The sequence below is a fragment of the Oncorhynchus clarkii genome, chromosome 17 (assembly GCF_045791955.1).
Source record: "Oncorhynchus clarkii lewisi isolate Uvic-CL-2024 chromosome 17, UVic_Ocla_1.0, whole genome shotgun sequence".
Classification (NCBI taxonomy): domain Eukaryota; kingdom Metazoa; phylum Chordata; class Actinopteri; order Salmoniformes; family Salmonidae; genus Oncorhynchus; species Oncorhynchus clarkii.
This window is the reverse complement of record NC_092163.1, coordinates 28683161-28709755: the sequence shown is the minus strand read 5'-3', so window position 1 is coordinate 28709755 and position 26595 is coordinate 28683161. Positions and strand designations below refer to the sequence as shown.

The 26595-nt window shown below is 40.0% G+C and overlaps 1 protein-coding gene across 2 annotated transcripts in view; it reads left to right on the top strand.

Moving 5' to 3' along the window:
- LOC139370672 (solute carrier family 12 member 5-like) overlaps positions 1–26595 on the top strand; it is a 301182-nt gene that overhangs the window by 198443 nt on the left and 76144 nt on the right. The gene's annotated exons all lie outside the window — the stretch shown is intronic.

The window sequence follows — 26595 nt, the reverse complement described above, 5'->3', positions numbered from 1 at the left end:
GCTAAAGTCTAGGCATTCTAACCTCTACAGGATGAGTGTCCCCAAACCGGGACGGTTGTTGCTAGCGTGCGCTAATGTGACTAGAATTCCGGGACATAGTCATTCATGTCTGATATGGGCAGAAAACTTACATTCGTGTTAATCTAACTGCAGTGTCCAATTAACAGTAGCTATTACAGTGAAAAAATTCCATGCTATTGTTTGAGGAGAAAAAACTTTTATCACGGCAACTGGTTTGATACATTCACCTCTGAAGGTAAATAATGTACTTACATTCAGTAATCTTGCTCTGATTTGTCATCCCAGAGATAAAATGTAGCATAGTTTTGTTTGATAAAATCCATTCTTATGTTCAAATGTAGGAACTGGGGTCTACAGTTTGACCCCACTGCTGTCTCTGGCTCCACAACCACCCCGCCCGGCCATCTAGATGTGTGAAAGTTAGTGTATAAGCTAATGATCCATCATGTATGACACTCCTGGGAGTGTGTAAGCTTACATTTTTTATTACCATAGTATTTTTGTATGTTCTCTATAGTTATGTACTTGAAAATGTATCAATTGACCAATTTGGCACATTTGGGCAAACTCCTGGCAGACTTGATTCAAAATATTGTGCAGTAATGTAATTCTTCCCTCGATCCGTCTGAAACTTTCCACACACACTGCTGTCATCTGGTGGCCAAAAGCTATATTACACCTAGACTCCTATCTGAAAGAATGGACTTTCTCTTGCATTTCAAAGATGATGGAACAAAAAAACATAAGAAAAAAAGCTGCATGTTTTTTTGTTTGTATTATCTTTTACCAGATCTAATGTGTTATATTCTCCTACATGAATTTCACATTTCCACAAACTTCAAAGTGTTTCCCTTCAAATGGTATCAAGACTATGCATATCCTTGCTTCATTTCAGGTGAAAATTTAAAAAAGGTTACGATCCTTTGTCAATGCCTTCATGTGCTGTTACACTGTAAGTGTCTTTCAAATCAGTGCAGCAATATCTAATAAGTAATCTAACAATTCCACAACAACTACCTAATACACACAAATCTAAGTAAATAAATTGAATAAGAATATATACATATAAATATATGGATGAGCAATGACCGAGCGGCATAGGCAAGATGCAATAGATGGTATAAATTACAGTATATACATATGAGATGAGTAATACAAGATATGTTAACATTATTAAAGTGACTAGTGATCCATTTATTAAAGTGGCAAATGATTTCAAGTCTGTATGTAGGCAGCAGCCTCACTGTGTCTGTGTTACTCATGGGTTTGGGGGGTTGAATTTGGGGGTGGATTGCATGCTAGACTGTATCAGACTGATGATCTAAAGCCTATGCTCCTTTGTTAATGTCTTCATGTGCTGTTTCACCCTAACTACAGTGCCTTCAGAAAGTATGTACACCTCTTGACTTTTTCCACATTTTGTTGAGTTACAGGCTGAATAAAACATGTATTAAATTACAATTTTGTGTCACTGGCCTAACCACAATACCCTATAATGTCAGTGTTTTTTTTATTTATAAATTAAATATAAATGAAAAGCTGAAATGTCTTAAGTCAATAAGTATTCAACCCCTTTACTATGGCAAGCCTAAATAAGTTCAGAAGTACACATTTACTTAACAAGTCACATAATAAATTGCATGGACTGATTTTTGAATGACTACCTCATCTCTGTACCCCACAGGATACAGTTCTGTATCCCACACATCTGTAAGGTCCCTCAGTCGAGCATTACATTTCAAACACAGATTCAACCACAAAGACCAGTGAGGTTTTCCAATGCCTCACAAAGAAGGGCACCTATTGGTAGATGGGTAAAACAAAGCAGACAATGAATATCCCTTTGAGCATGGTGAAGTTATTAATTACACTTTGGATGGTGTATCAATACACCCAGTCACTACTAAGATACAGGCATCCTTCCTAACTCAGTTGCCGAAGAGGAAGGAAACCGCTCAGGGATTTCACCATGAGGCCAATGGTGACTTTAAAACAGTTACAGAGTTTCATGACTGTGATAAGAGATGGATCAAAAACATTGTAGTTACTCCACAATACTAACCTGTATGACAGAGTGAAAAGAAGGAAGCTATTCCAAAACATGCACCCTGTTTTCAATAAGGCACTAAAGTATACAAGAAACAAACTTTATGTCCTGAAATCAAGCGTTATATTTGGGGCAAATACAACACAACACAACATTAGTGAGTACCACTCTCCATATTTTCAAGCATGGTGGAGGCTGCATCATGTCAAGGGTATGCTTGTCATCGGCAAAACTAGGGATTTTGTTTTGGGATAAAAATGAATGGAATAGAGCCAAGCACATGCAAAATCCTAGAGGAAAACCTGGTTCAGTCTGCTCTCCAAAAGACACTGGGAGACAAATTCACCTTTCAGTTGCTTACCAAGATGACATTGAATGTTTCTGAGTGCCCCAGTTACAATTTTGAATTAAATCAGATTTAAAATCTATGTCACGACTTGAAAATAGCTGTCTAGCAATGGTCAAAAACCAACTTGACAGAGCTTGAAGAATTTTGAAAATATTAAAGTGCAAATATTGTACATCAGAGGTGTGCAAAGCTCTTAAAGACTTACCCATAAAGACTCACAGCTGTAATCGCTGCCAAAGGTGATTCTAACATGTATTGACTCGGGTGTGAATATTTATGTAAATTAGATATTTCCGTATTTAATTTTCAGTAAATTTGCTAAAATTTCCTAAAACATGCTTTCAATTTGTCATTATGAGGTATTGTCTGTCGGTGGGTGAGAGAAAAATAATACATTTAATACATTTTGAATTCAGGCTGTAACACAACAAAATGTGGAATAGGACAAGGGGTATGAATACTTTCTGAAGGCACTGTATGTTAATTTACATATATATTAACATAACATGTGCTGTTTCATGAGTTTAAGTAAAAGATCCCAGAAATTTTCCATACGCACAAGAAGCTTATTTATCTCAAATTTTGTGCACAAATTTGTTTACATCCCTGTTAGTAAGCATTTGATCCTTTGTCAAGATAATCTATCCACTTGACAGGTGTGGCATATCACAAAACTGATTAAACAGCATGACTATTACACAGGTGCACCTTGTGCTGGGGACAATAAAGGCCTCTCTAAAATGTGCAGTTTTGCACAATGCCACAGATGTCTCAAGTTTTGGGTGAGCATGCAATTTTTTAATAATGGATTTAATGGTGCTCCGTGCGATGTTCAAAGTTTCTGATATTTTTTTATAACCCAACCCTGTACTTCTCCACAACTTTATCCCTGGCCTATTTGGAGAGCTACTTGGTCTTCATGGTGCCCCTTGCTTAGTGGTTTTGCAAACACTGGTTCCTTTCAGAACAGGTGTGAATATTTTGAGATCATGTGACAGATCATGTGACACTTAGTTAGATTGCACACAGGTGGACTTTATTTAACTATGTGAAGGTAATTGGTTGCACCAGATCTTGTTTAGGGGCTTCATAGCAAAGGGGATGAATACATATGCACACACCGCTTTTCTGTTTAGATTTTTTTTAAACATGTTAAACAAGTTATTTTTTAAATTTCCCTTCACCAACTTGAACTATTTTGTGTATGTCCATTACATGAAATCCAAATAAAAATCCATGTAAATTACATGTTGTTATGCAACAAAATAGGTAAAAAACCAAGGTGGATGAATTATTTTGCAAGGCACTGTATAGTCTAATAGGCAAATAATTCTAAACATTGAGAAATATTAAAATTTCATCAATTACAAATTACATGAACCTTTCCTGGACTAGATTTTAAAATACTAAACCCTCCCGTTTGACTGAAATTGAAAAAACATGACCCTCCCCAATTTCCTCAAAGTAACCATTCTGTCAATGTTGATCATTCCCTATACATGTATTTATAATGTACTTACTTACCCAGGAGCAAGCAAATTAATATAAAGTGAAATGGCATGTTTAATTACTTGGTGCTTACAATGTAACAACCTTTGTAGACAATAGGCTAACCAGGAGAAATAAGGAGACAAGAGAAAATGTGTATCATTTTCAAACCATTCAAATATAATTCCCCATTTCAAACAAGCAATAACTATTTGTAAAATGTACTAACTAGATAGTAAAACGTACTAACACAGGTTGGTAAAGCTAGCTAGCATTTCCCAATTTTACACTAATGTAGCTAAGCACTGCGCAATGTCAACACGTTTTCCAACTCTATCAATAAATGTTACAAAATTGCCATGAAACATAAAACATTTAGTTACCAATGTTATTTCACTATTTTGAGACTTAAGTTGCACTTTTGCACATTACAAACCTTTATAAGCACAACAAATTAAGAGACAGAAATAGCTAAATGAAGATAGGTATTGGAAATTTCTTATCCAATACAAATCCCCAATCACACTTATTGGCGATGTCATGGCGATGTTGGCTAGCTAAGCTCATGTGCAGAAACACGTCATCATCGGGTCTAACAGCCGTCTCACACCGAACTGCTCATGTGGAGGCCGTCAAATCAAGAACAAGTTTTATTGGCACATACACCGGATAGGTACAGTGAAATGTGTTGTTTAACAGGGTCACCCTTAGTTGTATGGTGGCCCTGGAGCAAATTAGGGCACATTGTTAGGTTTTCACCTTGTCAAAGGCACTTGATATAAAGTTATTTTTTACAAAAATGAAAACGTGTCAGTTTGTCACTTTCACAAGGTTGGAGTAAGAACATGTTCAACTACTTAAGACATTGGCTCAAATCTAGGTTGTGCTTAAGATGTCAAGAAAATGAGCAACTAAGGAAGAATTTTTCACTTCTCTCATTGACTTCTCAAACCCCAAACCCCGGCCTGGTCTGCTTGGTTTGTTTCGCAAGTGTTCCCGGAAGTCTTGTGATGTGCCTCTGGGTTTAGAAACTCAGTGGAAATAGCATGTGGCTTCCATTTTGGCTGCAGAGGAGAGTGTGAGAGGTCATTGTGACATCATTTCCTGTGAACTCTCAGATCTCCAAAAACCCAAAAGAAACTCATGAAACATTTTGTGACATTGTATGTTTGCACATTCAAAATAAGAAAATAAGAAGCCAGAAGAATGCTGGACTGTCACCAGGAAATTGTCACACTGACCTCACACCTCTTACACTCTTTTCTGCAGCCAAAATGGAAGCCACATGCCAGTTCAGTCTCTTAATTTGTTGTGTTTATAACAGTTTGTAATGTGCAAAAATGTCATTTAAGTCTCAAAATAGTGAAATAGCATCGATTTTGTAACAACATTGTAATTACAGAGTTGGTTGTTAAAGATTAATACATTTTAAGTACAATTTAACTAACCTATTGTTCTCCTGTCTTCTGGTTAGCCTATTGTCTGCTGCGGTTGTTACATTGTAACTACATTGTAATTATAAAGGTTATACCCTACTGGGTTTCACTTTACAAATACAAGTATATCCAATTTAACTACATTGTTCTTACATTACACCTAATTCAGTATAACCATTGAGCCAGGTCATAACAAAGAAATAAACAAATTGAAAATGATCGGTAGCCATTGCATTACATGTGAATTCGATGGTAGTGGCACCTTGTAGTTTACATGTAACAAGGTCAGATTTTGGTTGCCGTTATTAACATGGTCAGTCAAAGGTGACTTTCAAACATGGAATTACAAAACATTAGTTACATAGTGGAACAAGAAATGTGTAATAACATCAGTAATTACATATGGGGATAACCTTCAGCAAGTGAATGTGTAATCCGTGTTTAATTGTGTAATAACTGATAATGCTACAACATTTTTACCAAGTAATTATATAGTAACACTTATGTAATTACTATGGTGTTACTACATTTATTACAGTTATTACAGTTATTACTGTTACATAGTAACATACAATTCTTACCGGTTCTTAAATTGTTACCAGTTCTTTTCTGCATGTGGATCTTTCTTTTGACACAAAACCCACTACTGGTGTGCGTGGCCAAAGAGCTCTATTTTTGTTATCCTCGCAAGGGGATAACCACATCGACAGGGCTGTTTTGGAACAGGTCAAGAGCTTCAAGTTCATCGGTGTCCACATCACTAAGGAACTAAAATGGTTCACACCTATCAACACAGTCGTGAAGAGGGCACGACAACGCCTCTTCCCCCTCAGGAGGCTGAAAAGATTTGGCATGGGCCCTCAGATCCTCAAGAAGTTCTACAACTGCACCATTGAGATCATCTTGACTGGCTTCATCACCTCTTGGTATGGCAACTGTTTGGTATCCAACCTCAAGGCTCTACATAGGGTATTGTGTCCTGTCCAGTACATCACTGGGCCGAGCTTCCTGCCATCCAGGACCTCTATACCAGGCGGTGTCAGAGGAAAGCCCTAGAAATTGTCAAAGACTCCAGCCACCCAAGTCATATACTGTTCTCTCTGCTACCGCTCGACAAGCGGTACCGATGCACCAAGACTGAAACCAACAGCAACCTGAACAGCTTCTACCCCCAAGCTATAAGAATGAATCCGGAATATCTGCATTGACCATTTTTGCACTAATCAATCAAATTTAAATCAAATTGATTTATAAAGCTCTTCTTACATCAGCTGATGTCACAAAGTGCTGGACAGAAACCCAGCCTAAAACTCCAAACAGCAAGCAATGCAGGTGTAGAAGCACGGTGGCTCGGAAAAACTTCTTACAAATGCAGGAACCTAGTAAGAAACCTAGAGAGAATTAGGGGTGGCCAGTCCTCTTCTGGCTGTGCTGGGTGGAGATTATAACAGAACATGGCCAAAATGTTAAAATGTCAATAGGTGACCAGCAGGGTCAAATAATAATACTCACCGTGGTTGTCAAGGGTGCAACAGGTCAGCACCTCAGGAGTACATGTCAGTTGGCTTTTCATAGCAGATCACTCATAGTATCTCTACCGCACCTGCTGTCTCTAGAGAGTTGAAAACAGCAGGTCTGGGACAAGGTAGCACATCCAGTGAACAGGTCAGGGTTCCATAGCCGCAGGCAGAATAGTTGAAACTGGAGCAGCAGCATGACCAGGTGGACTGGGGATAGCAAGGTGTCATCAGGCCAGGTAGTCACGAGGCATGGTCCTAGGGCTCAGGTCATCTGAGAGAAAGAGAGAGAGCGATAGAGAGAAAGAGACTTTTTTGACTCATCACACACGATGCTGTTACTGTTTATTATCTATCCCGTTGCCTAGTCACTTTATCCCTAAATACGGTGCATTCGTAAAGTATTCAGACCCCTTAAATTTTTCAAGATTTTGTTACGTTACAGTCTTATCCTAAAATTTATTAATTTTATGTTCTTTCTCTTCAATCTACACACAGTAAGTAACCCATAATGACAAAATGAAATATATTAAAAATAAAGAACAGAAATACCTTATTTACAAAAGTATTCAGACCCTTTGCTATGAGACTCGGACTTGAGCTCAGATGCATTCTGTTTCCATTGATCATCCTTGAGATGTTTCTACTTTATTGGAGTCCACCTGTGGTAAATTCAATTGATGGACATGATTTGTAAAGGCACACACCTATCTATATAAGGTTCCACAGTTGAGAGTGCGTTTCAGAGCAAAATCCAAGCCACGAGGTCGCAGGAATTGTCCGTAGAGCTCCGAGACAGGATTGTGTTGAGGCACTGATCTGGGGAAGGGTACCAAAAAATGTCTGCAGCATTGAAGGTCCCCAAAAACACAGTGTCCTCTATCATTCTTAAATGGAAGAAATTTGGAACCTCCAAGACTCTTCCTAGAGCTGGTCACTCAGCCAAACTGAGCAATCGAAAAGAAAGGCCTTGGTCAGGGAGGTGACGAAAAACCCGATGGTGACTCTATAAGAGATCCAGAGTTCCTCTGTGGAGATGGAGAACCTTCCAGAAGGACAACCATCTCTGCAGCACTCCACCAATTAGGCCTTTATGGTAGTGGCCAGAACTCCAAGCCTGCTTGGAATTTGCCAAAAGGCACCTAAAGGACTCTTAGACCCTGAGAAACAAGATTCTCTGGTCTGATGAAACCAAGATTAAACTTTTTGGCCTGAATGCCAAGCGTCACGTCTGGAGGAAACCTGGCACCATCCCTATGGTGAAGCATGGCTGTGGCAGCATCATGCTGTGGGGATGTTTTTCAGTGGCAGGGACTGGGAGATTAGTCAGGATCGAGGGAAAGATGAATGGAGCAAAGTACAGAGACTGGGTCAGAGGTTCAACTTACAACAGGACAATGACCCTAAGCACACAGCCAAAACAACGCAGGAGTGGCTTAGGGACAAGTCTCTGAATGACCTTTAGTGACCCAGCCAGAGCCCAGACTTGAACCCGATCAAAAATCTCTGGAGAGACCTGAAAATAGCGGTGCAGCGACGCTCCACATTAAACCTCACAGAGCTTGAGACAATCTGCAGAGACTAATGGGAGAAACTCCCCAAATACAGGTTTGCCAAGCTTGTAGCGCCATACCCAAGAAGAGTCAAGGCTGTAATCGCTGCCCAAGGTGTTTCAACACAGCACTGAGTAAAGGGTCTGAATACTTATATAAATTATTTATTTTAATAAACTTGCAAAGATTTCTAAAAAACACTTTTTCCTTTGTCATTATGGAGTATTGTGTGTAGATCGGTGAGGGAAAAAATTATGTAATCCATTTTAGAATAAGGCTGTAACGTAACAAAATGTGTAAAAAGTCAAGGGGTCTGAATACTTTCCTAATGCACTGTATAAATGTTATCAAAATTATTAACAGAGGCAATCTAAGTTGGTTCAGTCTGAACATCTCACTGTTGGTTTGGCATTGGTAGCTTAAATGGTGTAGGAGGAGATACACGCCCAAATGTTCACATTTTCCACATGTACTGTGCCTTCAGAAAGTATTCATACCCCTTTACTTTTTCCACATTTTGTAGTGTTACAGCCTGAAATCAAAATGGATTAAAACTATTTCGATTTTCACCCCCCTACACACTATACCTCATAAATTGAAAACATGTTTCGTAATGTTTGCTAATTTATTTTAAATGAAATAGAAAAATATGACATTTACATAAGTCAATACTTTATAGAAGCACATGTGTCAGCAATTCAGAGTTATGGTCTTTCTGGATAAGTCTCTAAGAGCTTTCCAAACCTGGATTGTGCAAAATTTGCCCATTATTCTATTCAAAATTCTTCAAGATCTGTGAAATTGGTTGTTGATCGTTGCTAGACAACCATTTTCATGTCTTGCCAGAGAGTTTCATGTCGGTTTAAGTCAAAACTGTAACATGGCCACTTGGGAATATACAATGTTGTCTTCGTACATTTGGTCTTGATTTTAAGGTTATTGTCCTATTGAAAGGTAAATGTGTCTCCCAGTATCTGAAAAACTCCTCAGTCCTTAATGAGTGCAAGCATACCCATAACATAATGCAGCCACCACTATGCTTGAAAATATTTAGAATGGAACCCAGTAATGTATTGTATTGGATTTGCCCCAAACATAACACTTTGTATTCAGAACAAAAAGTGAATTGCTTTGCCAAAATGTTTTGCTTTATCGCTTTAGTGCCTTGTTGCAAACAGGATGCATGTTTTGGAATATTTCTATTCTATACAGGCATCATTCTTTTCACTCTGTCAATTAGGTTAGTATTGTAGAGTGACTACAATGTTGTTGATCCATCCTCAGTGTTTTATTATCACAGCCACTAAACTCTCTATCTGTTTTAAATTCACCATTGGCCTCATGGTGACATCCCTGAGCAGTTTCCTTCCTCTCTGGCAACTGAGTTGGGAAGGATGCCTGTATCTTTGTAGTGACTGGGTGTATTGGTATACCATCCAAAGTGTAATCAATAACTTCACCATGCTCAAAGGTATATTCAATGTCTGCTTTTTTAAACCTATATATCCAATAGGTGCCCTTCTTTGTGAGGCATTGGAAAACCTCCCTGGTGTTTGTGTTTGAATTGTGTTTGAAATTCACTGCTCGGCTGAGGGACCTTACAGATACAGTGGGGCAAAAAAAGTATTTAGTCAGCCACCAATTGTGCAAGTTCTCCCACTTAAAAAGACGAGAGAGGCCTGTAATTTTCATCATAGGTACACTTCAACTGTGACAGACAAAATCACATTGTAGGATTTTTAATGAATTTATTTCCAAATTATTGTGGAAAATAAGTATTTGGTCAATAACAAAAGTTTCTCTCAATACTTTGTTATATACCCTTTGTTGGTAAGTCTTCACAAGGTTTTCACACACTGTTGCTGGTATTTTGGCCCATTCTTCCATGCAGATCTCCTCTAGAGCAGTGATGTTTTGGGGCTGTTGCTGGGCAACACGGACTTTCAACTCCCTCCAAAGATTTTCTATGGGGTTGAGATCTGGAGACTGGCTTAGGCCACTCCAGGACCTTGAAATGCTTCTTACGAAAACACTCTTTCGTTGCCCGGGCGGTGTGTTTGGAATCATTGTCATGCTGATAGACCCAGCCACGTTTCATCTTCAATGCCCTTGCTGATGGAAGGAGGTTTTCACTCAAAATCTCACGATACATGGCCCCATTCATTCTTTCCTTTACACGGATCATTCGTCCTGGTCCCTTTGCAGAAAAACAGCCCCAAAGCATGATGTTTCCACCCCATGCTTCACAGTAGGTATGATGTTCTTTGGATGCAACTCAGCATTCTTTGTCCTCCAAACACGACGAGTTTAGTTTTTACCAAAATGTTCTATTTTGGTTTCATCTGACCATATGACATTCTCACAATCTTCTTCTGGATCATCCAAATGCTCTCTAGCAAACTTCAGATGGGCCTGGACATGTACTGGCTTAAGCAGGGGGGCTTAAGCAGGGGGATTTGAGTCCCTGGCGGCGTAGTGTGTTACTGATGGTAGGCTTTGTTACTTTGGTCCCAGCTCTCTGCAGGTCATTCACTAGGTCCCCCTGTGTGGTTCTGGGATTTTTGCTCACCGTTCTTGTGATCATTTTGACCCCACGGGGTGAGATCTTTCGTGGAGCCCCAGATCGAGGGAGATTATCAGTGGTCTTGTATGTCTTCCATTTCCTAATAATTGCTCCCACAGTTGATTTCTTCAAACCAAGCTGCTTACCTATTGCAGATTCAGTCTTCCCAGCCTGGTGCAGGTCTACAATTTTGTTTCTGGTGTCCTTTGACAGCTCTTTGGTCTTGGCCATAGCGGAGTTCGGAGTGTGACTGTTTGAGGTTGTGGACAGGTGTCTTTTATACTGATAACAAGTTCAAACAGGTGCCATTAATACAGGTAACGAACGAGTGGAGGATAGAGGAGCCTCTTAAAGAAGAAGTTACAGGTCTGTGAGAGCCAGACATCTTGCTTGTTGGTAGGTGACCAAATACTTATTTTCCACCATAATTTGCAAATAAACTCATTAAAAATCCTACAATGTGATTTTCTGTATTTTTTTAATCATTTTGTCTGTCATAGTTGAAGTGTACCTATGATGAAAATGACAGGCCTCTCTCATATTTTTAAATGGGAGAACTTGCACAATTGGTGGCTGACTAAATACTTTTTTGCCCCACTGTAATTGTATGTGTGGGGTACAGAGATGAAGTAGTCATTCAAAAATCATGTTAAACACTATTATTGCACACAGAGCGAGACCATGTTACTTTGTTAAGCAAAGTTTTACTCCTGAACTTATTTAGGCTTGCCATAACGAAGGGGTTGAATACTTATTGACTCAAGACATTTCAGCTTTTCATTTTCTATTTATTTGTAGAACTTTCGAAAAACAGAATTCCACTTTGACATGGGGTATTGGGTATAAATGAAGGCTGTAAATCAACAAAATGTGGAAAAAGTCAACGTGTGTGAATATTTTTGAAGGCGCTATAAGTCTATGGCAATTGTATTGCTATTGAAATGTATTGGGAGCTCATTTAAATATTGTTGTAGTACAAAAAGTGTAAGTAATATAGCAATCTAAGTTAGTGCAGTCTGCACATTTGGAAGTTGGTTTCGTGTTAAGCTATTAAACAACTTAGTGAGCGGAATAAATTAAATAATGATATGAGGAAGAAAAAAATCTAGAGTTGTTCATTGCTTTGCATGCACACCTAACTAGACGTTGGATGACATCTGTGCCCAGTGGGTGTTGATTGGATAATACATGTTAAATTGACTTTTTCCTCTTGTATTTCCTCCATTAATCCTCCATATTGTTTATGTTTATCAAGGATATATATTCATTTCTATTTAAAATGTGCCATTTCATTTAAAGTATTACATTTGAAAGATAAATATGGGTAATGAAAAAGTATGTTAAAACTCGGATGGTACAAGGACACAAATCCTCTGAGATGTAGATCGAAGCATGTTGAAAAAAGACCTGTGGAAAAGAGAACCCTGAACACACACACACACACACACACACACACACACACACACACACACACACACACACACACACACACACTTTTCCTGTACTGACAGACACACACATATATGTAATGCACGCACACGCAGACTCTCTCTTACACACACCCTATCAGTCACACAGCTCAGTCCTGAGCTCTGGCACGCTGGGGCTTGAGTGTGATCAGTCTCGGAACAGCCCCCTCCTGTCTTTCCCTGAGCCCCTTACATAACTCAGCTAGTCTCTGAGCCTACCACATAGCAGATAAGGCAATGCAGGGGAGAGAGAATGCCACACTACATCAGCCAGGAGAGATTTGGTGTGTGTGTGTGTGTGTGTGTGTTCACACACATTTGTGTGTGGGGGTGTATGTCCATGCATGTGTGCGTGCAATGGTAGTAGGAGCAATCCATCTGAGTGTCTTCCCTCTCCCGTAACAGCCATATAAATAAGCTCTGCGCAGAGCACTCCCTTTACTGGCTGTGTTCTCAAACCAAAATAACTATCCCGCAATTGGTTCTGTTATCGTTTTCAGAACAGGTTGCGGCAAATGTTCTCATAAAACAAAAACTGTCCAGTTGTGCTGATGATTATATATTTGTTTGTGTTAAACATTCGCCTGACGTTGCAAGAACATTCCCAAAACACATTTCTTCTGTTCTTTGATTTGATTTGAATCTCTTTCGGTCTCCATTTGGACAAATCTTCAAAGAGTGCTTTAACATTAAAATACAATTGATAATACACTGCTCAAAAAAAATAAAGGGAACACTAAAATAACACATCCTAGATCTGAATGAATGAAATATTCTTATTAAATACTTTTGTCTTTACATAGTTGAATGTGCTGACAACAAAATCACACAAAAATGATCAATGGAAATCAAATGTATCAACCCATGGAGGTCTGGATTTGGAGTCACACTCAAAATTAAAGTGGAAAACCACACTACAGGCTGATCCAACTTTGATGTAATGTCCTTAAAACATGTCAAAATGAGGCTCAGTAGTGTGTGTGGCCTCCACGTGCCAGTATGACCTCCCTACAATGCCTGGGCATGCTCCTGATGAGGTGGCGGATGGTCTCCTGAGGGATCTCCTCCCAGACCTGGACTAAAGCATCCGCCAACTCCTGGACAGTCTGTGGTGCAACGTGGCGTTGGTGGATGGAGCGAGACATGATGTCCCAGATGTGCTCAATTGGATTCAGGTCTGGGGAACGGGCGGGCCAGTCCATAGCATCAATGCCTTCCTCTTGCAGGAACTGCTGAAACACTCCAGCCACATGAGGTCTAGCATTGTCTTGCATTAGGAGGAACCCAGGGCCAACCGCACCAGCATATGTTCTCACAAGGGGTCTGAGGATCTCATCTCCGTACTTAATGGCAGTCAGGCTACCTCTGGCGAGCACATGGAGGGCTGTGCGGCCCCCCAAAGAAATGCCACCCCACACCATGACTGACCCACCGCCAAACCGGTCATGCTGGAGGATGTTGCAGGCAGCAGAACGTTCTCCACGGCGTCTCCAGACTGTCACGTCTGTCACATGTGCTCAGTGTGAACCTGCTTTCATCTGTGAAGAGCACAGGGCGCCAGTGGCGAATTTGCCAATCTTGGTGTTCTCTGGCAAATGAAAAACGTCCTGCACGGTGTTGGGCTGTAAGCACAACCCCCACCTGTGGACGTCGGGCCCTCATACCACCCTCATGGAGTCTGTTTCTGACCGTTTGAGCAGACACATGCACATTTGTGGCCTGCTGGAGGTCATTTTGCAGGGCTCTGGCAGTGCTCCTCCTCTTGCACAAAGGCGGAGGTATCGGTCCTGCTGCTGGGTTGTTGCCCTCCTACGGCCTCCTCCATGTCTCCTGATGTACTGGCCTGTCTCCTGGTAGTGCCTCCATGCTCTGGACACTACGCTGACAGACACAGCAAACCTTCTTGCCACAGCTCGCATTGATGTGCCATCCTGGATGAGCTGCACTACCTGAGCCACTTGTGTGGGTTGTAGACTCCGTCTCATGCTACCACTAGAGTGAAAGCACCGCCAGCATTCAAAAGTGACCAAAACATCAGCCAGGAAGCATAGGAACTGAGAAGTGGTCTGTGGTCACCATCTGCAGAACCACTCCTTTATAGGGGGTGTCTTGTTAATTGCCTATAATTTCCACCTGTTGTCTATCCCATTTGCACAACAGCATGTGAAATTTATTGTCAATCAGTGTTGCTTCCTAAGTGGACAGTTTGATTTCACAGAAGTGTGATTGACTTGGAGTTACATTGTGTTGTTTAAGTGTTCCCTTTATTTTTTTGAGCAATGTACAATCACATTTTCACATATAACATACTGTTACAAACAACAAACATAATACACTGACATATTGATCAGATAAATACACTGAAATATTGATCAGATAAATACTCTAACAGGCTGAAAAGATACAGTAGATTGGTTCCTTGATCTACCATAGTCATGCACAACCTTCCAATTTATTATATTTAAATGGTTCTAAAGTATTGTTTGAATTTATATATTGAAAGGTTTCCAGTTTGCTCAAAAAAGTATTAAATGTTATTTTGCCTATTCCTCTTTTCTGCTCTTTTCTTTCTGATGTACAATTTATTTCTAGTATTGACTGAATGTCTGTCTCTTACCAACTGAATACTGTTGTGAATAGGCCGTTTTAAATGGTGTACATTGTGAAATTAAATAAACATGTTTTTTTAAATTACAGTGCATTCGCATTCGGAAAGTATTCAGACCCCTTGACTTTTTCCACATTTTGTTATGTTAGTCTTATTCTAAAATTTATGAAATAGTTTTTTTCCCTCATCAATCTACACACAATAGCCCATAATGACAAAGCATAAACAGGTTTAGACATTTTTGCAAATGTATTAAAAATAAAAAGCTGAATTATCACATTTACATAAGTATTCAGACCCTTTACTCAGTTCTTTGTTGAAGCACCTTTGGCAGCAATTACAGCCTCGACACTTCTTGGGTATGACGCTTCAAGCTTGGCACACCTGTATTTGGGGAGTTTCTCCCATTCTTCTCTGCAGATCCTCTCAAGCTCTGTGAGAGATGTTCGATCGGGTTCGGCCTCTGTCTGAGCCACTCAAAGACATTCAGAGACTTGTCCCGAAACCACTCCTGTGTTGTCTTGGCTGTGTGCTTAGGGTTGTGGTCCTATTGGATGGTGAACCTTTGCCTCAGTCTGAGGTCTTGAGCGCTCTGGAGCAGGTTTTCATCAAGGATCTCTCTGTACTTTGCTCCATTCATCTTTCCCTCGATCCTGACTAGTCTCCCAGTCCCTGTCGCTGAAAAACATCCCCACAGCTTGATGCTGCCACCACAATGCTTCACCGTAGAGATGGTGCCAGGTCTCCTCCAGACGTGATGCTTGGCATTCCGGCAGAAGAGTTTAATCTTGGTTCCATCAGACCAGAGAATCTTGTTTCTCGTGGTCTGAGAGTCCTTTAGGTGCCTTTTGGCAAACTCCAAGCGGGCTGTCATGTGCCTTTTAGTGAGGAGTAGCTTCTATCTGGCCACTCTACCATAAAGGTCTGATTGGTGGAGTGCTGCAGAGCGGGTTGAACTTCTGGAAGGTTCTACCATCTACACAGAGGAACTCTGGAGCTCTGTCAGAGTGAACATCAGGTTCTTGGTCACCTCCCTGACCAAGGCCTTTCTCCCCTGATTGCTCAATTTGGCCAGGCGGCCAGCTCTTGGAAGAGTCTTGGTGGTTCTGAACTACTTCCATTTAAGAATGATGGATACCACTGTGTTCTTGGGGACCTTCAATGCTGCAGAAATGTTTTGGTACCTTTCCCCAGATCTGTGCCTCGACACAATCCTGTCTCGGAGCTCTACGTCCAATTCCTTTGACCTCAAGGCTTGTTTTTTTTCTGACATGCAATGTCAACTGTTGGACCCTTTATAGACAACTGTGTGACTTTCCAAATCATTCCCAATCAATTGAATTTACCACAGGTGGACTCCAATCAAGTTGTAGAAACATCTCAAGGATGATCAATGGAAACAGGAAGCACCTGAGCTCAATTTCGAGTCTCATAGCAAAGGGTCTGAATATTTATGGTAATGCGGTATTTCATGGTTATTTTTGCAAAATTTTCTAAAAACCTGTTTTCACTTTGTCCTTATGGGGTATTGTGTGTAGATTGGTGAGGAAAATGTTATATTTAACCAATTTTAGAATAAGGCTGTAGCTTAATAAAGTGTGGAAAAAGGGAAGAGGTCTGAATACTTTCCAAATGCACTGTGTCTTGTTGATTGATGACCACCCAAGACCATTGTGACTTCAACAGAATAATCGTATATCCACCTTAAAACAATCCTTGCCTCCTAATCTCACTTGCTTTTCCCGAGACCACAGCACATTAGTTCACCTGACTCCCAATGAATGTTTGGGTTATTTGTTAATAATTTTTCCCTGTAAATATTTAGCTATCCTTATGATCCTAAAAGCAGTTTTTGTACTTATTTTTTTATATATTAGTTATTTGAGATGACCACGATACGCAGTTGTCTTGCTGCACCCCTAGTAGTTTGGTTTCTGCCATTTCCTCAATTTGTACTCCCCTCATTCTTAATCACATCATATGTTGTGTTGGCCTTTTCCTTGTGGAACAGACCAATATAACCTTGGTTTTCTTGGCGTTCAAAACAAGTTTGTTCCGGCAAACCTACTCTCGGATGTTTCCCAGATCGACTTGTAGAGCTTGCTGTACCAGTTGAACCGATTGTCTTGCTGTATAAATTGTAGTATCATCTGCAAATATAGTATATTGAGTTTCAGATAAGGCATAAGGAAGGTTGTTGGTATATTTTAAGTAAAGAAGTGGCCCAAGGCAGCTGCCCTGCGGTATTCCACAGTTTAAAGCATGAGGGGAAAAAAACAACCCATTTGATATAGGTGGACTGTTTCCTCTCAGTTGGATAGCAAAGCTGCCTCCTTAAACCCATAATGCAATAATTTTGTCAAAAATATTTAATTATCCACTAAATCACATTCTGCACTGAAATATAAAAATAGTAAACCCACAAACCTGCCATTATCCATAGCACTGAGCCACTGGTCAGGCATGTCAACCAATGTAGTGGTAGTGGAATGGTTTTTGCGATATGCATGCTGATTGGCTGTGATCATATCATTATTTTACATGTTATCCCACGTTTGTCTACGCACAATACCCTCCAATATCTTACTGAGTGAAGGGAGTAGGCTGATTGGTCGACTATTGGCAGGAGTAATGGGTTCTTTGCTCTCTTTCTGGATTGGACACAGCTTAGCATGCTTCCATACATTTGGAAATTTCCCCTTTTCCAGTGATCAATTTCATATGTATTTCAGTGAAGCTGCAATCTGGGGAGCAACATAACGAAGTAAAACATTTTCCATAAAATCATATAACCCGTAGATTTACCATTGGGTAATGACTTCAATAGTTTTAACATTTCCTCTACTGACACCAATGGTAGACTAAATGAGCAGTTTTTTTTGCTCATAATATGATCATCAATCCATTGGACAACAGCTTGTTTGGAAGAATGGTGTTACATTATCTCTCAGTAAATGTGTTGTCTTTGTAAAAAATAATCTGGAAAAAAAATTGGCAATATCAGCTACTTTTGTTATTATTCTCCCATCAAGCTGCACACTAGATGGGCATGATGAGACAGATGCACCTTTGAGATAGATGTACCCAGTTAAGTAAGCCCTTAATTATATTCCATACCTTTTTTGAATCATTTTGTACAATCTATAAATGCATTTTTGTTAAAAAAAAATAATGTTTTCATATGATTTAATTTAACTGCATTTTTAGGTAGTGTTCTATAATTCTGTTCATCAATTCCCTGTTTATATTTGGCTGCTAAGACTTTTGCCATATTTATGCCTCACCCAGTTCATCATCAATCCATGGAGATGGACAAGCCTAAACTGTACTCTTTCTTACATGATGGTCCATTACCCCAGTGATTTAAATAATCCTCTGGATAAATCAGCTCCCAGTGTAGAGCAGCCAAATCATTTTGAAATTACTCATGATTAAATGTTAAAAGATTTCTCTTGACCACAATCCTTATGGGTTTCTTTGGAACCTTGGTGTTCATGGTGGTGGTCACAATATTAGGGTCTGTCCAGGCTACTGGCATTGATCTGGCCTTTAAGCATTGCAATGGAATATTACAGAAGATCAGATCAATGCACATTTCTGAACGGTGACCAAACTTAGTTGATAATCTAGTAGTGTCATTAACCATGTGTTTCAAACCACAACTCTCGGCATATCTCATTAATTTAGTTATATTTGAATTATTATGATCCTTCCAATTTATATTGAAATCACCCCAGATAAATACTGTACATCTCTGTTACTATCTGTGGCCTGGTCAAACCCAGTGCATATGTCATCCAGATAAGACACCTTAGAGCTAAGAGGTCTATACACACATCCTACCAATATGGGTGTCTGGTCAGGCAGATCTACTAAAGCCCATAGTGCCTCTACTTGACATACATTAAGGTCATCCCTCCTCTTACAAGGTTATGGTTCTGAATGTACAATGCTACACCAACACCATTCCTATTTCTGTAGTAGGCTATATCCATGAATGTTAATTTGCCCATCATTAACGGATGCATCCAAATGCGTTTCGGTTAAAGCTAAAATATGATTTATGTTGACCAACTTTAAAACCTTATGTATTTTGTTAGGAAGGCTACATAGAGTACATAGCCTGAGCTATATGCAGACCTTTCCTTGTCAAGGGAAGATCAACAGAGCATGTACAGTATTTGTTATAGTTGAAGTTGTCACTTCACTACAACACACAAACTCAGATTTGAACATTGGATTAAAATAGCTAGGGAGTTACTCTAGAGTCCCGATACAGTTGCCCGTTGATGTAAAGTTTATCCATCACCAAGGAGACTTGTTGGTTCAGGCAACGCTTTTCTTTCAGGATGGGATAGTTTTTTTCCCTTTCATTGATCTCCATGGGGAAGTGATCATTAATTCCAAAAGCAGTGTCTCTGAGTTCTCTGCCCCTGCTCTTCACCATTTCCTTTTTCTTAAAATGTTCAAAACATTCAATAATAGCCCAGGGCCTATTCCCAGAGGCCTTACCCATTCTATGGACTTGGGGGAAAGTGACATTACGCATCTGTGGGCAGTTTCAGTTGAGTTGACATTCCCAGGTATCCCTGAGGAGATTGCCCCCCATTGATCGACACTGTACATCAAGCAAGGTTTCTTTAAGTTGTTTGTTCTCACTTTGCACCACCTCCACTTTGCCATGAATAGAGTCTACAGTACCTCTCAGCTCTGTTCTCTTTCCTCAGAGCATCAACCTGACATTGGCTGAATTCTAGACTGGTACATAATGCATTGATGTTTTCTAGTCGTATATCCATGAGATCAAGTTTGACAAGTCTTTAATTGATGGATTTCAGCAAGTCAACATCCATCTCCATGAACCTCTCCCCCATGAACCCTCTTGCTTGGGGATGGTTTGGTGCCATCGTTGATACTGCTTGGCCAACTTGGCTTTGGTTTGTTTTGTTGATTGTATTTGTTGTCTGAAACAGCACTTGAACCTTCCGAAACCTGCAACATGTTTTTTTGAGCTTGTAAGTATCTCTCGTCAATGAATCCTTCAAGCTCTTCAATGGATTCTGAAGCATCCAGCGTATTTGCATGCAGAGTAAAAAAATATATAAAAACAACCATGTGTCTTTCCGGAACTATACAGGCCATCAGTAGATATACCCAATACAAAATTTAAAGGTATCAATTGTGTACTCACTCCTGCCTGTTATATTGAACTATTTGCCACAAACAATTAACTCAAGATCGGACTACAGGAAAATCGGTCTGTATGAACGTTTATAAACCCTGTAATAAGTGAAGTCTCGTCCTGGTAGGACCTGGTTCCCAGAATGTTTCATTAGGTTGTGGGAACAATCAAAAGCTGTCCAGTTGTGCAGATGATTATACAATGTTTCTTTTAGGGAGTAAAAAAAACCTTCACTTGATGATACAAGAACATTCCCAGAACACATTTCTTTATGTTCTTTAATAAAAGTTCCTAACACGTTTCTTTAGGTTGTGGGAATATTGTGGGGATATGACAAGAGATATGTTTCCAAAGGACAGTGAAATAGACACGACAAGCTGCTAATAAAAAACGCTATCGATACACTTGGCTTCTCATTCATTGCAGCTGCGGTGACGAGTGGAAGTATGTTTTGTCATAGTGATGAATAAAAACAGTGTTGACAGTGCTGAAAAACTTACACATGAACTCACTCATAAAAGCATGATCTCTTTGCTGTTTTCTTTGACAGTCTCTCTCTGGCTAGTATCAAACCGGGCTGGGGTCCAGGAAGCCACAGTGATTTGAGGTATCCGGGGCACTCAATTTAGCCACAGATCTCCCAGTCCACAGGGTAGGCAGAGTTGGTCGTTTCAGACAAATTAAACGGGGGAAGAAAATGGGAAAACTTTGGCTACTTGGTGTGCAGGGTTTCTGAATCAAGTACACCTACCGCCATCAGCGCAACACAGAGGCAGAAAAATTGAGCGAATGCCTTTATCGTTGGATTTTCGACATACATGTTTGGTGATTGACTAGTGTTAGGTTCTAAATGAAGCTATTAAAACTCACGGACGCTTAATAAAGCTCAAGCCAAGTTTATTCACCCATTGGGTCGATACAGCTGCATAAGACAAAAGACATATTCACACAAGCACTGATATTTAACCCTTTCTCCTATGCCGAGTCTTCTCCTACACATCTGAACAGCCAATGCATCTCTGTTGCTAGACAGAATCTTTAGTGACATCTCTTCTTCCTCACTTCCTCTAACCGGACCTCTGCCCCAAAGTGCTCACTCCTCCCCAACTCACGGCTGTCATGTTGACTCGTACCAGACTGTCTTTTTTCCTCCCATAGGATCCCTGATGGCTAACAATAACATATCCGGACAGAATGTAAACGTTATACATTCCCGTCTCTCCCTCAGTGACATGAATAAGTATATTTCATATTTTCAGAACCCAACAGTCCCTCCTCTTGAACATTAGCTTCCTACTGTTCAACGTACATAAACTTTGAAATTACTTATAAATGAACAAAAAATTATGACAAACCATGGACAAAAAAACAAACATGATTTACATTGACAGTGAGGTTTACAAACTCAGAGACTTATGGCCTCTGTTCTATAGTCACACCATGCACAATCTTATTTCCATTTATCCTAGAACACTGACAATAACGTGTCCGCTGGAGCTGTTGACTTTTTCCATTTCAACTTTCTCCTTTAGGTTCCTAAGAGAGTGATAGCACAGGACATGAGAAGCAACAAGAAACACAAAACATAACAGTATTAACAATGTGATAAGCTATGCATAATTATATATGCGAAGAAAACCCAAAGTTTGATAACATGACAATTCCCACTCTCTCTTCACCTGATTCTATGTCTACATAATTATTTTCTGCTGGATTCCACAAAAATGAAGGCCCTAGAAAACTTCCTTCTTTAACCCTGTCTTCCCCATCAGGCCACAGGTTATAAGAGGTGTTCCCAAGCCATGTTATTTTCACTTTGTTCCCCATCTCCTTCTTCCTCCACCTGATAGGCACGTCACCTGATAGGCAAGTGCGTAGCCCTAATCAACGCTACATCCTCTTGAGGTAACTCAGCACTGTATATACGTTTTACCTCAATGCCTCTAGAGTGTTGTCCAGTGTACAATTACTCCAACATCTATCCTTTTATATGATGCATTAACCTGTTATGGCTGCAATCCCGATACCGGGATATATATGACAACTACCAGTGAAAATAGAGGGCGCCAAAATTCAAACCACAGAAATATCATAATTACAATTCCTAAAACATACATGTGTTTTATATCATTTTAATGCTATTCTCGTTGTTAATCCCACCAAAGTGTCCGATTTCAGATAGGCTTTTCAGTGAAAGCACTACAAAACGATTATGTTAGGTCTCCACCAAACCACAATAAGCACAGTCATTTTCCAGCAAAATATAGCCTTCACAAAAACCAGAAATAAAGATAAAATTAATCACTAACTTTGAATTATCTTCATCAGATGACACTCATAGGACTTCATGTTACACAATACATGCATGTTTTGTTTGATAAAGTTCATATTTATATAAAGAAAAATCTGAATTTACATTGGCGCGTTAGATTCACTAGTTCCAAAAACATCCAGTGATTTTGCATAGCCACATCGATTCAACAGAAATACTCATTATAAATGTAGATGATAATATAGTTATACACATGGAATTATAGATATACCTCTCCTTAATGCAACCGCTGTGTCAGATTTCAAAAAAACTTTACGGAAAAAGCAAACCATGCAATAATCTGATACAGCGCTCAGAACAATAGTCAAATTAGCCGCCATGTTGGAGTCAACAGAAACTAGAAATTACATGATAAATGTTCCCTTACCTTTGATGATCTGCATCAGAATGCACTCCCAGGAATCCCAGGTCCACAATAAATGTTTGTTTTGTTCGATAATGTCCGTTATTTATGTCCAAATACCTCATTTTGTTAGTGCGTTTGGTATACATATCCAAACGCTCGTTCTGGTCAAGCGTTACTTCGGAAAAAAATTCAAAAAGTTATATTACAGGTCGAAGAATCATTTCAAACTAAGTACAGAATCAATCATTAGGATGTTTTTTATCATATATCTTCAATAAAGTTCCAACCGGAGAATTCCTTTGTGTCTTGAGGAGCAACAGAACGCAGGAAGATATGTGGAATGCGCGTGACCAGAAAATGGCTGACACCTGTTCATTCTGTTCTTATTCAGTCCCACAACACAGTAGAAGCCTCATTCAAATTTTTATAGACGGTTGACACCTAGTGGAAGCCCTAGGAAGTGCAACTTCATTCATATCTCAAGGGGATTTCAATGGGACAAAATTCTGAGCCACATATTTTTCAACTGTATTGAAAACCTACAAACCTCAGATTTCTCACTTCCTGTATGGATTTCTCCTCAGGTTTTTGCCTGCCATATGAGTTATGTTATACTCACAGACGTCATTCAAACAGTTTTAGAAACTCCAGAGTGTTTTCTATCCAATACTAATAATAATATGCATATATTAGTAACTTTATTTTCATCCTTGGGTGTTAACGCAAGACACAGACTATGAGCCTTGTATGCAATGAATTGTACCGTATCATCCAGCAATCTATATGAATTGATGCAATTTACCATAGAAATTCTGATGACATGGTAAACAAAACAACATGGTAAAGACAGGTCTCAATGCATTCTTAGTCTAAATTACTATCAATGTTTCAGTTTGTAGACCTTCCTCAATAAACCTGACACCTCAACTAAACAATTACGGGCACAATCGACCACTCCCCCTTCTCCCGGCTCTTATCCTTCCAGTGTGTCTTCATTGGTACATTCTGGGAAGCATTGTGTTATGCGTCTCTATGTGATGCGTCTCTGGAGCAATGTCCCATTAAACCGTATGTTTAAAGGAGCATCCGACCATTATTAATGTGGTATTTTACTAGAGGAGTAGTGTGCCTGTGTATGTCCCCAGCTCTTAGTGTAGCATAACACATTCCTGTCTATTTTTACTACTGATAATCAATGTAGCCTTGTTGTCACCATGATCAAATTAGCTTTAGTTGTCTGGATGGAAAGTCTGTTGTTTGTTCACCCTATTCATTTCTTCCAGGTCCTGTGTCCCCAGTATAGTTGTTTTTCCTCCCTTCTTCTGCCCTCTGTCCTTCCTCATCTCTCTCTCTCTCTCTCTCTCTCTCTCTCTCTCTCTCTCTCTCACTGTCATCCCTCTCTCTGTACTCTCTCTCTCTCTCTTTCTCTCTCTCTGTTCTTTCTCTCTCTCTCTCTCTCTCTCTCACGGTCATCCCTCTCTGTTCAATCTCTCTCTGTTCTTTCGCTCTCTCTCTCTCTCTCTCTCTCTCTCTCTCTCTCTCTCTCACACACACACTGTCATCCCTCTCTCTGTTCTCTCTCTCTCTGTTCTCTCTCTCTGTGTTCTTTCTTTCTCTCTCTCTCTCTCTCTCTCTCTCTCTCTCTCTCTCTCTCTCTCTCTCTCTCTCTCTCTCCTTTTCCAAAGACTGTTTAGGAGTCTGACTGCGTGGCAAGGTGCTTCCCTAAAGTGTTGAATTCCATGCCGACTGCCAAAATCGAGGCCTTGACAAAATGGTCCCCGGGGCGTGTAGCTGTACAGATTGAATAATAAATCCCCTTCTACTTACAGACCTCATTCATGCAATTTTTCTTAATCTCTCTTCAAGGTTAATAAACTATCATACAATGGATACATTGTTGAAATACAGGGGTTGTTATAACTTTTTGTCACGCCTGCTCCCGCTCTTACCCCCTGGCGCTCAAGGGTGGCAGGCTGCCCTGCATTACGCACTCCTGCCACCATCATTTACCCACACTTGCCTTCAAGCGCTTCAGCGATATTGAACTCACCTTGACTCACTTAATCACCTGTTTGTTACCTCCCCTATATTTGTCAGTTCCCCAGCTCTGTTCCCCTCTGCTGCATTGTTTGTCACATGTCCGTGTTACCTGTGTGCTGACGCTGTTCCTGTCTTGTTCTATGTCTGTTCCCATATACAGTGCCTTGCGAAAGTATTCGGCCCCCTTGAACTTTGCGACCTTTTGCCACATTTCAGGCTTCAAACATAAAGATATAAAACTGTATTTTTTTGTGAAGAATCAACAACAAGTGGGACACAATCATGAAGTGGAACGACATTTATTGGATATTTCAAACTTTTTTAACAAATCAAAAACTGAAGAATTGGACGTGCAAAATTATTCAGCCCCTTTACTTTCAGTGCAGCAAACTCTCTCCAGAAGTTCAGTGAGGATCTCTGAATGATCCAATGTTGACCTAAATGACTAATGATGATAAATACAATCCACCTGTGTGTAATCAAGTCTCCGTATAAATGCACCTGCACTGTGATAGTCTCAGAGGTCCGTTAAAAGCGCAGAGAGCATCATGAAGAACAAGGAACACACCAGGCAGGTCCGAGATACTGTTGTGAAGAAGTTTAAAGCCGGATTTGGATACAAAAAGATTTCCCAAGCTTTAAACATCCCAAGGAGCACTGTGCAAGCGATAATATTGAAATGGAAGGAGTATCAGACCACTGCAAATCTACCAAGACCTGGCCGTCCCTCTAAACTTTCAGCTCATACAAGGAGAAGACTGATCAGAGATGCAGCCAAGAGGCCCATGATCACTCTGGATGAACTGCAGAGATCTACAGCTGAGGTGGGAGACTCTGTCCATAGGACAACAATCAGTCGTATATTGCACAAATCTGGCCTTTATGGAAGAGTGGCAAGAAGAAAGCCATTTCTTAAAGATATCCATAAAAAGTGTTGTTTAAAGTTTGCCACAAGCCACCTGGGAGACACACCAAACATGTGGAAGAAGGTGCTCTGGTCAGATGAAACCAAAATTGAACTTTTTGGCAACAATGCAAGACGTTATGTTTGGCGTAAAAGCAACACAGCTCATCACCCTGAACACACCATCCCCACTGTCAAACATGGTGGTGGCAGCATCCTGGTTTGGGCCTGCTTTTCTTCAGCAGGGACAGGGAAGATGGTTAAAATTGATGGGAAGATGGATGGAGCCAAATACAGGACCATTCTGGAAGAAAACCTGATGGAGTCTGCAAAATACCTGAGACTGGGACGGAGATTTGTCTTCCAACAAGACAATGATCCAAAACATAAAGTAAAATCTACAATGGAATGGTTCAAAAATAAACATATCCAGGTGTTAGAATGGCCAAGTCAAAGTCCAGACCTGAATCCAATCGAGAATCTGTGGAAAGAACTGAAAACTGCTGTTCACAAATGCTCTCCATCCAACCTCACTGAACTCGAGCTGTTTTGCAAGGAGGAATGGGAAAAAATTTCAGTCTCTCGATGTGCAAAACTGATAGAGACATACCCCAAGCGACTTACAGCTGTAATCGCAGCAAAAGGTGGCGCTACAAACTATTAACTTAAGGGGGCTGAATAATTTTGCACGCCCAATTTTTCAGTTTTGATTTGTTAAAAAAGTTTGAAATATCCAATAA